The sequence below is a fragment of the Jaculus jaculus genome, chromosome 7, assembly GCF_020740685.1.
Source record: "Jaculus jaculus isolate mJacJac1 chromosome 7, mJacJac1.mat.Y.cur, whole genome shotgun sequence".
Classification (NCBI taxonomy): domain Eukaryota; kingdom Metazoa; phylum Chordata; class Mammalia; order Rodentia; family Dipodidae; genus Jaculus; species Jaculus jaculus.
The window spans coordinates 20,964,939-20,978,275 of NC_059108.1; the positions used below are offsets into that span (position 1 = coordinate 20,964,939).

General features: G+C 41.0%; 1 protein-coding gene and 1 non-coding gene across 5 annotated transcripts in view; one reads left to right on the forward strand and one right to left on the reverse strand.

Annotated features, from left to right (window-relative positions):
• Lhfpl6 (LHFPL tetraspan subfamily member 6) overlaps positions 1 to 13,337 on the reverse strand; it is a 263,352-nt gene that overhangs the window by 123,623 nt on the left and 126,392 nt on the right. The gene's annotated exons all lie outside the window — the stretch shown is intronic.
• On the forward strand, positions 1,540 to 1,645 carry LOC123462462. The gene has a single exon (XR_006638284.1). It is a non-coding gene; the product is annotated as a U6 spliceosomal RNA (small nuclear RNA).

Sequence of the window (13,337 nt, forward strand, 5' to 3'; positions counted from 1 at the left end):
TAACAACACAGTAATTGTTATCACCAGACCTTGACCCTCCAAAGCCGTGTCCACACCCCTCCCCCCGCCCCAACAGGGCTGCTTTTACACTATGGGTAAAATGCCTTTGGTGATTTCATTTTAATGCATGTGCTACACATATTGAATCTCTTGGAAATGTTTAGCAAATTCAAAGTGTCTGAGCAGGATGTGGTGGTACGTGACTTTAATCCAAGCACTCAGGAGGCCGAGGTAGGAGGATCACTATAAATTCAAGGCCAGCCTGGGACTACAGAATGAGTGTTACGTCAGCCTGGGCTAGAGTGAGACCCTCCCTCGAAAAAAAATCAAAGTGTCTGACTTTTGCTCTCAATTACATAATTGTCCATTGCTTTGACTAAATATCATTTCCTTCTAAAATGACGTTTCCACATTCTCCGACCCTGCCTCTACAAAGTTATGTCAAAAACTTTCAGAGAAAGAGAACAAACCTGTATTAAGCAACAAATAAATGGAACACATTAAGCCATCTATTTTTTTTATTATGATCTCACTCTGCAAATGGGGAGTAGATATTACTGTCAACATTTTACATATAAGGAAACAAACGCAAGTAAGTCACTTAAGTAGAAGAAGCAACAATGACTCTGACTCTAGGTTCCCATGTCATCCATCCTCTGAGTGGCCACACTCAGAAAGTCCAAGGAATTGAAATCTTTTTTTTTTTAATTTTTATTTATTTATTTGAGAGTGACAGACACAGAGAGAAAGACAGATAGAGGGAGAGAGAGAATGGGCATGCCAGGGCTTCCAGCCTCTGCAAACGAACTCCAGACGCGTGCGCCCCCTTGTGCATCTGGCTAACGTGGGACCTGGGGAACCGAGCCTTGAACCGGGATCCTTAGGCTTCACAGGCAAGCGCTTAACCGCTAAGCCATCTCTCCAGCCCAGGAATTGAAATCTTATGGGAATGAGGTAGTCTCCACTGACAGGTTTCAGGATGAGGCTGGACCACTACGGTTATCTTTAGGGAAAAGGCTGAACTAACCCAGGCTGCAAAAATACAAACTGTTGCTGGGTAGTAGTCTCCTGTCTTTCAAGAAGGGTTCCATGAACATGGTCAGGAAAGGAAAGACGCTGCCAGAGAGAATCAGTGTCTCAGGACAGCTATGCAGACGCACTCTGCTCCGCATGACCACCAACAACAGAAAACGGGCTAGTACTGCCAACTCAGAATAAGAAATCAGATCAAGAGTGATGGGCTGGAGGGCTGGAGAGATGGCTTAGTGGCTAAGTGTTTGCCTGTGAAGCCTAAGGACCTCGGTTCGAGGCTTGATTGCCCCAGGTCCCACGTTAGCCAGATGCACAAGGGGGCGCACGCGTCTGGAGTTCGTTTGCATTGGCTGGAGGCCCTGGCGCGCCCATTCTCCCTCTCTCTCTCTATCTGCCTCTTTCTCTGTCTGTTGCTCTCAAATAAATAAATAAAAACAAAAAACATTTTAAAAAGAGTGATGGGTTGGAGACTGGAGAAATAGCTTAGTGGGTTAAAAGACTGCCTCAGTGCTCGCTTCGGCAACACATACACTAAAATTGGAATGATACAGAGAAGATTAGCATGGCCCCTGCGCAAGATGATATGCAAATTCGTGAAGCGTTCCATACTTTTATGGACACGGGGAGGTTCAAGATTCTTATGAAGCTTATGGCCAAGATGACAGGAATGGGACCAGGCCATCACTGAAGCCCCCCAACCCCCGATAGGCCAGTGAAGGGAATATACAGAGATCCCATATGGATGTTATTAAAAACAAACAGGAGGGGAAAATATCAGTTATGAGCAAAGTTGTTACTGATTTCTTGTATCCCAAGACGTTGCTTTACCCACAGCAGACAAGTAACTGTCTAAGTGTTTTCCTTCGTGGTCCCCTTCCTCCCACCTTCCTCCATTCTTAACTCTGCCTTCTGGCTTCTGTATGTAGTATTTTAAAATGAGTTAATATAGATTTAGGAGTATTGAATTGATTTTTAAGTGTGTAGATGCTTTTTTCTTTGTTGTTTAAATATAAACTGTACCTTTTATAATAAAAAAATAAGTTGAGTCAAAAAAAAAAAAAACCACAATCCTGTTAGTTTCAAAAGTGACGTTGCTTGCTTAAAGGTTCTGAAGTAAAGGCTTGTCAACGTTCTCTTAGCTTTGATTTGAGGAATCCTGTAAAGTCGTAATTGCAGAATCCCAAACTAGGCTACGTTTCAAAATTCAGGGCTGTTAAAGATTTAAAATCACAAACGTTAACGGCAGTAGGTGCCACCATGTAAAAATCAGTTCAAATTTGTCTAAAAACTTTTCCTTTAAAAGCCCATGGCGGCTGAATCCTAAGTTTAAATTTTAATATGAAAGATCCTCCTAAGTTAAATAGTTGATGCAATTTTTAATGTTAATTGACTTGAACTACAATTACAAAATTAGGTTTGTAAAGCTGACTTTTTCATTTTGTGGGCTTTGAAATCTAGCCCCAGACCTACAGTGTTGAGAGATACTTAGTGGGGGGAAACTGGGCTTTGAAAAGGTTGATTGGGGGACCTGGCCACCTAAATTGAATTTGGTGTAGAGCTGTTTAGTCACAGTCTTTTAGTAATACTAGTAATAATTACATTTTCAGTATTCAAAAGGTCAAAAGTACTTTGTCCATCTGAGATTCTGCACTCCATGAAAAGCTCATTTGGACACCGGGCAAAAGATGATGATTTCATTAAATTGACAGTTGTCAAATGAACTGTTCCCAAGGTAGTTAGTCAAGTATGTCTCAACACTAGGATGATATAAAAAGGGACACTGCAGCTGAATGAAAAAGGAATAAAAATCCCACTTTGTACATAAGTTAAAGTCCTAATGGATTTGTACCGTTCTCCCATTTTGTTCTCTGAAGATTGCATGCTACATGTCTGCCTAAATAGGTAGCTTAAACTTTGTCAAAATGTCTGCAACAGTTTGTCAATAAAGTTTAGTCCTTTTTTAATAAAAAAAAATGATTGCCTCAAAAATTGGAGAGGGAGCTGGGTGTGGTGATGCACACCTTTAATCCCAGCACTCGGTAGGCAGAGGTAAGAGGATCGCTGTGAGTTCGAGGCCACCCTGAGACTATATAGTGAATTCCAGGTCATCCTGAGCTAGAGTAAGACCCTACCTCGAAAAAAAAAAAAAAAAGGAAGGGGATTATGGTCAAATTATGGTGTGTTCACCTATTAAAAATTATCAACAGAGGGCTGGAGAGATGGCTTAGTGGTTAAGAGCTTGCCTGTGAAGCTTAAGGACCCCGGTTCGAGGCTCGATTCCCCAGGACCCACGTTAGCCAGATGCACAAGGGGGCGCACGCGTCTGGAGTTCGTTTGCAGTGGCTGGAGGCCCTGGCGCGTCCATTCTCTCTCTCCCTCTTTCTCTCTGTCTGTCGCTCTCAAATAAATACATAAAAATAAACAAAAATTTAAAAAATTATCAACAGATATTTTTCAAAGCTTGATTTATAAGAATTCTGCCTTGAGTTCGACACCTAGCACCCACGTCGATGCTGGGCATCATGGCAGGCCTGCAATCACAGTACTGTGGAGATAGGGACTAGAGGGCCCCTGGAACTCACTAGCCAGCCAGTCGAGCCTAATCAAGTGAGCTCATAGCCAGTGAGAAACCTCCTTCAAAAAAGAGGTGGATGGGGCTGGAGAGATGGCTTAGCGGTTAAGCGCTTGCCTGTGAAGCCTAAGGACCCCGGTTCGAGGCTCGGTTCCCCAGGTCCCACGTTAGCCAGATGCACAAGTGGGCGCACGCGTCTGGAGTTCATTTGCAGAGGCTGGAAGCCCTGGCGCGCCCATTCTCTCTCTCTCCCTCTACCTGTCTTTCTCTTTGTGTCTGTCACTCTCAAATAAATAAATAAATAATTTAAAAAAAAAAGAGGTGGATGGTGTACCTGAGGGTAACACCCAAGATTGTCTTCTGGCTTTCATAGGCATGAGCACACATATGCAGGCAAACCTTGACACACACAGGTGCCCCCACACAAACACAGATACACTGGCAACAAAAGATTCATGGGTACAAAAGGCTGTCAATTATGACGACAGCATGTAATCAGACACCAAATGTTTACTGCTCTTCCTCCACTGATGTGCCTGTATAATCCAATCAAATGATTTCAACACTGTATGACCTCAGTCCAAACCACAATCTCCATACAACTTTCCCCCCAACCTTAAAACCATCTTTTTGTTAATTTACCACATTGTCAAAACTGGGGTGGATATAGCTGAGATCTACAGAGATATAATTCTTAGAAGTGACCACAGATAGCCTTGGCAGAGTACTTGTGTTAATTTATTCCACCTAGCAAAATCATATCTGATATAAAATATTTTGATCCATTCAAACACAGAGCACACAACATTTATGTGTTGGGATAAAAGTCATCTGAATCTCTAGGTGCCTATCCTAGTCCATGAATCTCCCTGAAAGTATGGATACTTCTACTGTTGTATGAGACATGTTTGAATATTTCTACTTGGATTTTTCAACCAAGCAAGTGAGGATAGAGAAGATCCTTATGTCGTCATTGTTTGTGGTAGACAACTGAATTGCAGCCACTTGTTTGTTGAGAAGTTTTGTTGTCACTTATCCAGGCTATGATTGGTCATATGCAAATTAACAAAGCTTGATGTAGATATAGGTCTAGATATGACACAGTCTTATTATTAGTCTGATACTCTGGCCCATAGGATATAAACTTTTCAGATACTTAAGTTAAGGAAGCATCATAGCCAGGCATGATGGCACATGCCCTTAATGCCAGCATGAAGGAGGCAGAGGTAGGAGGGTTGCTGTGAATTCCAGGTCAGCCTGGGATAGAGTGAGACCCTACTTCAAAAAAACTGGAAAAGAAGAAGAAGGAGGAGGAGGAGGAAGAGGAGGAGGAAGTATCATATGCTGATGCTGATTCAATGTGAAGGCCTTTATTATAATGAAGAAATGCTGTGCTGTTGACATGACAAGTGTATGTCACAAGTGGGACTTGGAACTGTGACTCAAATGCTACACACAAGCCGCATAAGTGAACTAGGCCAAGCAGTGAGATCATTATGAACTAGACAGATACTCAGAAAGATGGGTGCTCAAGAGGGTTTATGATCTGCATTTCTTTTTTATATGCTCAGTGATGAAGCCTCGTGAATTAAGACTCAAGGTAATGACACATTTAAAAAGTTCTCCTTTAGTCCAATGCAAAATCACCAGTGAGAATGGATGCCTCATAGCTGTCCAGAAGGAATATTCTGGTGCCAATTAACTCTTTTCAATGGCAAATCTGAAAGAATTGAGCAACTGGTGGTAAGAAATGCATGGCATTTGGCGTAGACCACCAAGGTGAAAATTACTAACTAAATGGAGATAGAAGTTAATTGAAACTGGAGGTAAATCTATAATCAAAATGGTTTCTAGGGGTTATATTGAAATCTCAGTGCTCCACAGACATTGATTCCATGGAGGAGGGTGTATGTGAAAAACATGGTTTAAAACCAAGCTACTATTTAAAATGCATAGAAGTCTCTAACTATATTTCTTTTCCTTTATTCCATGAAGCCTATAAACTAAAGGTAGAGTTGAGTATGATTTTATTATTACAACATCTGAAAAACTCAGGGAAAATACAGTCAAATAGCAGAAAAATATATATCTTTTGTCTGTCCTTATATCTTAATTTGGGTTTTGAATATTTTATCACTGTAGAGGTAAAGGATCTGACCTATTTCACAGATCTCATTTCTCTGCTTTAATCAATAACATACAATGGGGAAAAGCGTGTCCTTTAATGATATTTTAGCTAATTACCCTGAAGTGAGGTCTCAGACTCACATAGTGAAAGAGTCCTTCAGTCAGTTCATTATGTATTTTATCCATGAATATTGTCTGAAATAGGGGCACAAAGAAGAACAAAGGGTCAATAATCGTCCAGGATGGCTGCTGTCAAACAGCATAAATCAAAGTCCATGATTGATTCACTAATTTGAGCAGTGAAAACAGACTTTGTTGCTATAGCAATAAAAGGAAGAGTAAACATGTGATCACCTGAGAGATTCAGATTCTCACAGATTGCACAGAACTCAGAAACCGCAAAGAGAAAATGTCCACTGTGTTAGTAACAGGAGCCAGGAAACAATTCACTGCAAATGTCTTTCTTTCAAACACATGGCTTTACCAGTACCAAGTATTAGAGAAAACTGGTGCTCTCCCAACTGACATTCCACAAGGCAGTTTCTGGATAAAAAATAAGTTAGAGCTAAAAACAAACAAACAAAACATTCTATTCTTGCCTAGCTCTGTGACTGCCAAAGAACTCACTCCTTAATTTAAGAACTGCTTTCCCAACATTTTCAAAGTTTCAAATCACAACTACCCAATTATTGCAAATGTAGATAAAGGAAAGTGAGAATCTTGCTCTCCTCACATCGGATCCCACCAAATTGCTACCCTCAGGTGTGGGCACCCAATTCTAGAAGGATCCACTAGACGTGGGCTGCATGATGTAACTAGAGACACTCATAGAAAGAGGACCAACTGGGAAATGACTTAGTGATCCTTTTCTGGATTTATTTGGAATTTCCATTTGTACAGGGAAAAATAAATCAAGTCTTTCTTGCACTGGTTTCCAGGGACAGAATTTTCAGACAACAGAGAAAGCCCATTAAAGATCCTAGTTTTGAATCAAAATAAAGACAAAGCAAGGAGTTAGACACCTAGTGTAAGCATTTCTTTGGAAAAAAAAAAAAAACACTTAGCAAAGAGGAGTAAAGGCATTAGCAATGGGAGAGGTGTGTAACCTCAGGACTCCTTGCACTGCTCAGAAGGCTGGGCTGTAAAACTTTGGTAGCTTCCTCTACAATACTGGGGCTGGGCCTGAACACTCTGTTGCAGGGTAGTGTCCATGGTCTTCGCTGAAGCATGGCTCTCTCCTATTCTCTTTTGGAAGGCTAGCCTGTAATCAGTGATAACTATTTGGAAGGAAAAATGCACCTCTTTCCACATTCTTTAGGTCCATACCTATCACGAAAAAGAGTGATCTGCATACACGATTTAGTAATTTTAAAAATGGTCAACCCTTATATTTGGATCTCAGTTTATTGGAATGGTTTTCTTAAGCTTCACTCAATATTATTTCCATCAAATTCTGTACTCCCAAACTGACAAAAATGGAAAGCTTAGGCATTGCCTTAGGTAGAAGTGAATCAACCGGGATGAAAGCCTCTGAGGGTTTATTACCACCAGAATGAACAGATCTCAAGCTCCTTATTAGTGTGGATACTGTATAGTGCCTGACTTCACAAAGGACAAAGAAATGAAAGAATTGAGATGACTTAGAGTCTCTGACAGTTTGCTTTCCTAGGTAAGTATACTAGAAATAGTTAGAGCTCAGGATTTTAAGGGAGGGGGCTGAACTCTTACCCAGCCAACAATAAATTATGTAACTCTAATACTGATTAGCTTCTCAATTTATAGCAATTACAGGAGTAATTAAAGTGCTTATTTTTCCTTCATATCTCCATATACAATAAGTCATAGCTGAGGTTATGAGAGATTCTATGGTTTATATCAGATACCTTTTCTCGCCAGATTTTCTAAATGTTTATCACATGGTGACATGGTGAAGCTGAACGGGAACTGGCATTTGTTGTTCTTATGTAAATTTTAAGATAATCAGGTATCAAAGATAAAAGGGCTTGATATAGACATTTTATACTGCTTTAATTCAAATATTTGCTTTTTCCTTGTACATCTGGCTTACATGGGACCTGGGGAATCGAGCCTTGAACCGGGGTCCTTAGGCTTCACAGGCAAGCACTTAACCACTAAGCCATCTCTCCTGCCCAATTCATTCTTTCTTAATCACCATCTTGTTCTGCCATAATCCACAATGAACCGATCCCTCCATAAGCAGTTCCTTCTATAGCTGCTTAGAGTAATCATGTGTCTCTGCCCTGCTCTCATCATTTCATTCCTAAGATGGAACTGGGTGAGAGTGAAGAGACTGGCCTTACCTCCCATGTTCTGATGACCTGGAAGATCATCTGGGACTAAATAGTTCCTATAAAAAAAAAAAAAATGCTGGCTGGTTTCTTGAACTGGGCCAAGAGCCATGAAATATCTCAACATTTCTGTCACTGGCACCATGCCTGTCCATGTTCTAAAAATAATGTCATGATTTGCACTCTGAAGTTCACCAAGAGTTTTCATATTTTCCATGGAATCATCCAAATATTGTTTCCTGATCAAAAACATCCAACAGCCTGCTTTAATGTTCTCATTACCAGTCACTTATAACTTGTCTACCTATGGCAAACATTCTCAGAGGAGGGTTGGAGAGATGGTTTGGTGGTCAAGAGCACTTGTTTACAAAGCCTCCTGGTTAGAGTTTCATTCCTTAGTACCCATGTAAAGACAGGTGCACAAAATGTCACATGTATCTGGAGTCTATTTGTAGCAGTAAATGGCCCTAGTATGTGCTCTCTCACCTGCTCTCTCGCCCCCTCTCTCTCCTCACAAATTAGTAAAAACATTGCTTTAAATGTGTCAGAAGGAGATAAGTTTTTTATTGTTTTTTTTTGTCATCAAAAATTCAATCCTGGGGCAGGAGAGATGGCTTAATGTGGTTAAGGTGCTTGCCTGTGAAGCCTAAGAACCCAGGTTCAATTCCCCAAGTACCCACATAAGTCAGATGCACAAGATGCATCTGTAGTTCATTCGCAGTAGCTGGAGGTCCTGACACAAACATTCTCTCTCATGAATAAACAAATAAATAAATAAATAAAATATTTTTTAATCAATCCTGATTTTATAAGGGAAGTAATGTTAGGACTAATATGCATGTTTCACCTTTTATACATTGGAAGGTGTCAAAACGAAAGAACAAAGACCTATAACATGTTCAAATTTCAACACTCTTATCAAGCAAATGCCTAAGCATTGTTTCGTATGCTAGAAATATTTTAGGTAAGTTTGTATGCCTTGGAGCAGGATCATTTCTATTGTGTTCTAGGGGGGAAAAAAATCCTATCCATAAAGCTTTCAACTATAAGTCGCCAGTTTCTGCAGTGTGACATTTCTTGACTCATGCCAGGCAGTCGTGCTCTTTACTGTTCCTCCAGTTGACTTTGGTCTCCCTGGACGTTCCTTTCCCTTTTCCTGTCTCTCTCTCACATCCTGCACATGACAGCACATGCCTGGTCTACAGCAGGGAAGGGAGTGGTTAAGACTCCTGAGATTCGGGCTCTAAGTTCCTTCCCATCTCCCTCCTTTGTCATATGAGAGCCACTGGCCTTTCCTCCCCTAGGGCATATGTTGTCTTTCCTCACTGTGTGTCATTCTTAGACAGTGTGGAAGATAAGAGATGTCTCACGTTCATAACGTAGTCAAAATAGGCTAGCTAAAGCGAACAATTCCTTTGACAAAACCTTTGCTACATTAAATGCGCAAGATGAACTCTTCTTTACACAATTGTGGTAGTTTGACTAGATGGCCCCCAATATATTCAGGTTTTTTTATTGTTTGTAGTTTGCATCGGCAGCCACCTGGCTGGAGGCAGTGTCACTGGGTGGCTCTTAAGGTGTGGTGGTGGGCTTCAGATTTCAATCTAAAGATATGCAAAGTGTGCCTAGCTGGAGTTCCTGAAGTGTGCTGTGCTGTGTGGCTTTTGGCTTTTAGGCTTGTGCTTCTCTCCTCTGCTTGGACCTGTGAAGGCAGGCCAGCTTCTTCTGCCATTTTGCAACTTCCCCTGGATCTATAAGCTTCAATAAATCCCTTCCTCCATAACTGTGCCTGGTCTGGACGTTCATCTCAGCGAACCAACATCTATCTGCTACAACTATTAATAAAAAATGTAGCATTTGGGGGGGCTGGAGGGATGGCTTAGTGGTTAAGGCATTTGCCTGTAAAGCCAAAGGATCCAGGTTTGAGTCCCCAGGACCTACTTTAGCCAAATGCACAAGGGGGCACACACATCTGAAGTTCATTTGCAGTGGGTGGAGGCCCTGGTGTACCCATTTTTAAAATAAAATGTGTAGTAGTTTGTACTGGGTATGTTCAAAGACATACAAAGAAAAGCCATCCTGTATTAATTTGTTATCCAAGGAAGATCTTCCAAGTTTAGGAAAAAAAAGTTGCTTTCATTTTAGTAATATTTATCAAATTATTCTCAGTTTATAGCCTCTTCTCTGTGTCAACTTTTGAATCACTAATTTTACATAAGTTTTATATGGTAACTAAACGTTAGCTGCTCAGAGCTAAATTAAATATGAAACTTCTTTCTAATACAAATATAGGTTGTGGAAAAGATTTCAATAAATTGAAATAAAATATTGCTTTCCTTTGAGACATAATACACTAGAATTGAGCTGCATACTAATGCTTCTAACTTCCCAAGCAGAAGAACTAGCATTCCCATAAATTGACAGTCCATGATATACGGATTTGTTATTCTTAATGAACTACTAACAATATAAATAAACATGTCAAGCTACAAGAGAAAAACTTTCTTGGTCTACCAACTTTGTAAACTCAGAAGTGCATGTTAATGATATTTTGAGTGATTTAAAGAACACGTGTTGATTTCAAAACAAATTTAATAGTGATCTAGAGAACAGATGATGTCTCTCAATTTTTTTTTAAATGTACTGTATAATTATACTAGACTTTTAGTTAATTTTCTAACACGGTACCTGATTACTATTCTAAACGTTCCTTCTCCCTTACACTCCATCTCAGGAATTCAAACATTTTCACCACAGCTGTCCACTGAGCCACCTCCATGAGCAAAGCTCTACACAAGCCACTGGAAGATGCACAGTGAATACCGAGGCCCCCGTGAAAGGTAATAGCAATAGCTAAGAAGACCCATGGCCATCGCCCAGTTGTGATGGAAACCAAAGTTGCCGAAGAATCATCTAAGCAGACCGAAGAAGAAGAAATGATGCCTGTGATGGATTCAGAATCACTGAAGGATGAAGAAGAGTTGGCCAGACGAGTGATGAACCTGGACCATTTCACTTTTTCACCCTGAGAAAACTGCTGGAGTCCACCCATCCTCTCCACCGCCCCCCCCCCCCCACTGCCTTCCACCCTGGGCAGATAGCTCTGTCAAGAACACTTCAGATCTATTGCCAAGTTGCATTTCATCTGGCCTTATGCTATGCATGCATTGTATCACAAGTATTATAATCCTAGAAACCAAGGTGGTCAACCTTCAAGAGAAATAGCCAAGGCACTATTATCCCTTGTATGGTATTGACACTAGTCTTTTTTTACCACAAAATGCTAAGCTAACCTAACATGATTATCATTCCTATTCATTGTTATTCTATGAAAACTGAAAGCTATTTTCAATGAAAAAAAATCCATGCTAATATTCTTAATAACTCACAACCAGATATCTTCTTCACAAGAAAGTAGAGATGAGGTACATAGAATGTATTTCTTCTCCTCTAGCTATCATCACAAATATGGAATAAATTCTTCAGACAGGAGAACAGATGTTCCAAAAACGCTCTGCCCAATGACTGGCAGTGCCGTAACAAGAATCTGGAACTTCCAGGGTTTCTGGCTTTTGATTCACTTTTCTTTCATCTTCTCTCTGATAGCAGTTTATAAATATGTCTCCTCCGTGTGGCATTATATATCTTTTCTCAGTGATTCAGTCATTGGCATAGGAGAAAGAAATCAGACAGTAACAATTAAAATCACTAATTGTTTCAAATGTCTCCCCCTCCTCGGTCATTATCACCCTCGTAACTTCACCTCCGTTCACTCACACCTGTCCTGAGTCCACAGGCAGAGGCGGATGCGCCCCTTTTCTCATTCTCTTGGTGTCCTCATTGTCACGTGACCTGTGCTTTCAAGTCTGATGAGAGGCGAGAGCCTCTGTGTGATGTATTTCTTGGAGAATGAGCCAGAGTTAAGCAGTAAGAGCAGGGATATTTCTTTTCTCTTAATGAAGTAGAGTGTTTTCCTTCATCAAAAAATATATATGTTTATTTTACAGAGAGAGAAAGAGAAAAGAGAAAGTATGAGTATGACAGGGCCTCTTGCTACTGGGAATGAAGTCCAGATGCATGTACCGCTTTGTGCTTCTGGCTGTACGTGGGCACTGAGGAATTGGACTCCAGGCATCAGGCTTTGCAAGCAAGTGCCTTTAACCACCGAACCATCTCTCTAGACCCTTCCTCCCCTCTCCTATTTATAAACAGCAGCCTGCCGCACTGGTATTAGCCACTTGGTGATTGCGTGAGTGGCAACTAAAGGTTAGAGGGATCACTGAAAGTGTCTCTAGATGGCAGAGCCCTCACGGATCTGGTAAACTGCAGGCATGCAGATATGTAGACTGGGCTGAAGGGTGGAGAACAGAGGTTCCCATTGAGCCCTGCTCTTCATAAGACTCCTAAGGCCTCGTTGCTCTCAGTAACCCAGGCAAGCCAGGGCTTGATGTGCTTTTCCCTCTCCCTGTGCAGAGCTGCACAAACCATTAAAAACAATGAAGGTCTCTAGGGAAATGCCCACTGATTGCAGAATTAAGACAGGATGGGGGACTGGAGACATGGCTCTGCGGTTAAAAGTTAAAGATTTGCTTGTGAAATCTGACAGTTTTGGGTTTGATGCCTCAGTAGCCACATCAAGCTGGATGCCCAAAGTGGCACTGGTGTCTGGAGTTGGTTTCAGTGGCAAGAGGTCCTGGTGCACGCCTGTTCTCTCCCTCTCCTCTTCTCTCTTTACCCCTTGCAAATAATAAAAACTATTAAAGAAGACAGGGTGATAAAATCACCCCCCAAAAACACAAAATATAGTTTTTATCTACCCATCCAATATGCCGTGCTGAAATGTATACTAGAGCCTTATGGGCAGTCACTGAGTCCTACGCAGAGAGCAGCTGGAAGAGGGATGACTAGTGAAAGGCCACATGTGACACATGAGCAGACGAGAGAAGGATATAAGGAGAGAAAGATGCGTGTCTGGGAGAGGGAGGTTAGGGATAGGAGTGTGGATGAAAATCAACAAAAACATATCGTATTTGAAAATACCAAAACAGAACGATACCTCACTCTCTGTATGTCAAACTAAAAAAAACTTAAAATAACTAATGTACCATTAATGTCCTATTTCAACTATCTCAATAGTCTCAGATTTTACACACTTGAGCCTACTAAAGTCTTCTTCCTTTTAGGTGTCCTGACTGAAGACCCCGGGGACCTCATCTAGAAAAGTCCTCCTTGAGTTACTTGATAAGATCCTGCCATACCCTGGCCTTCAACAATAAAATACCTTGTCAGTGGGCACA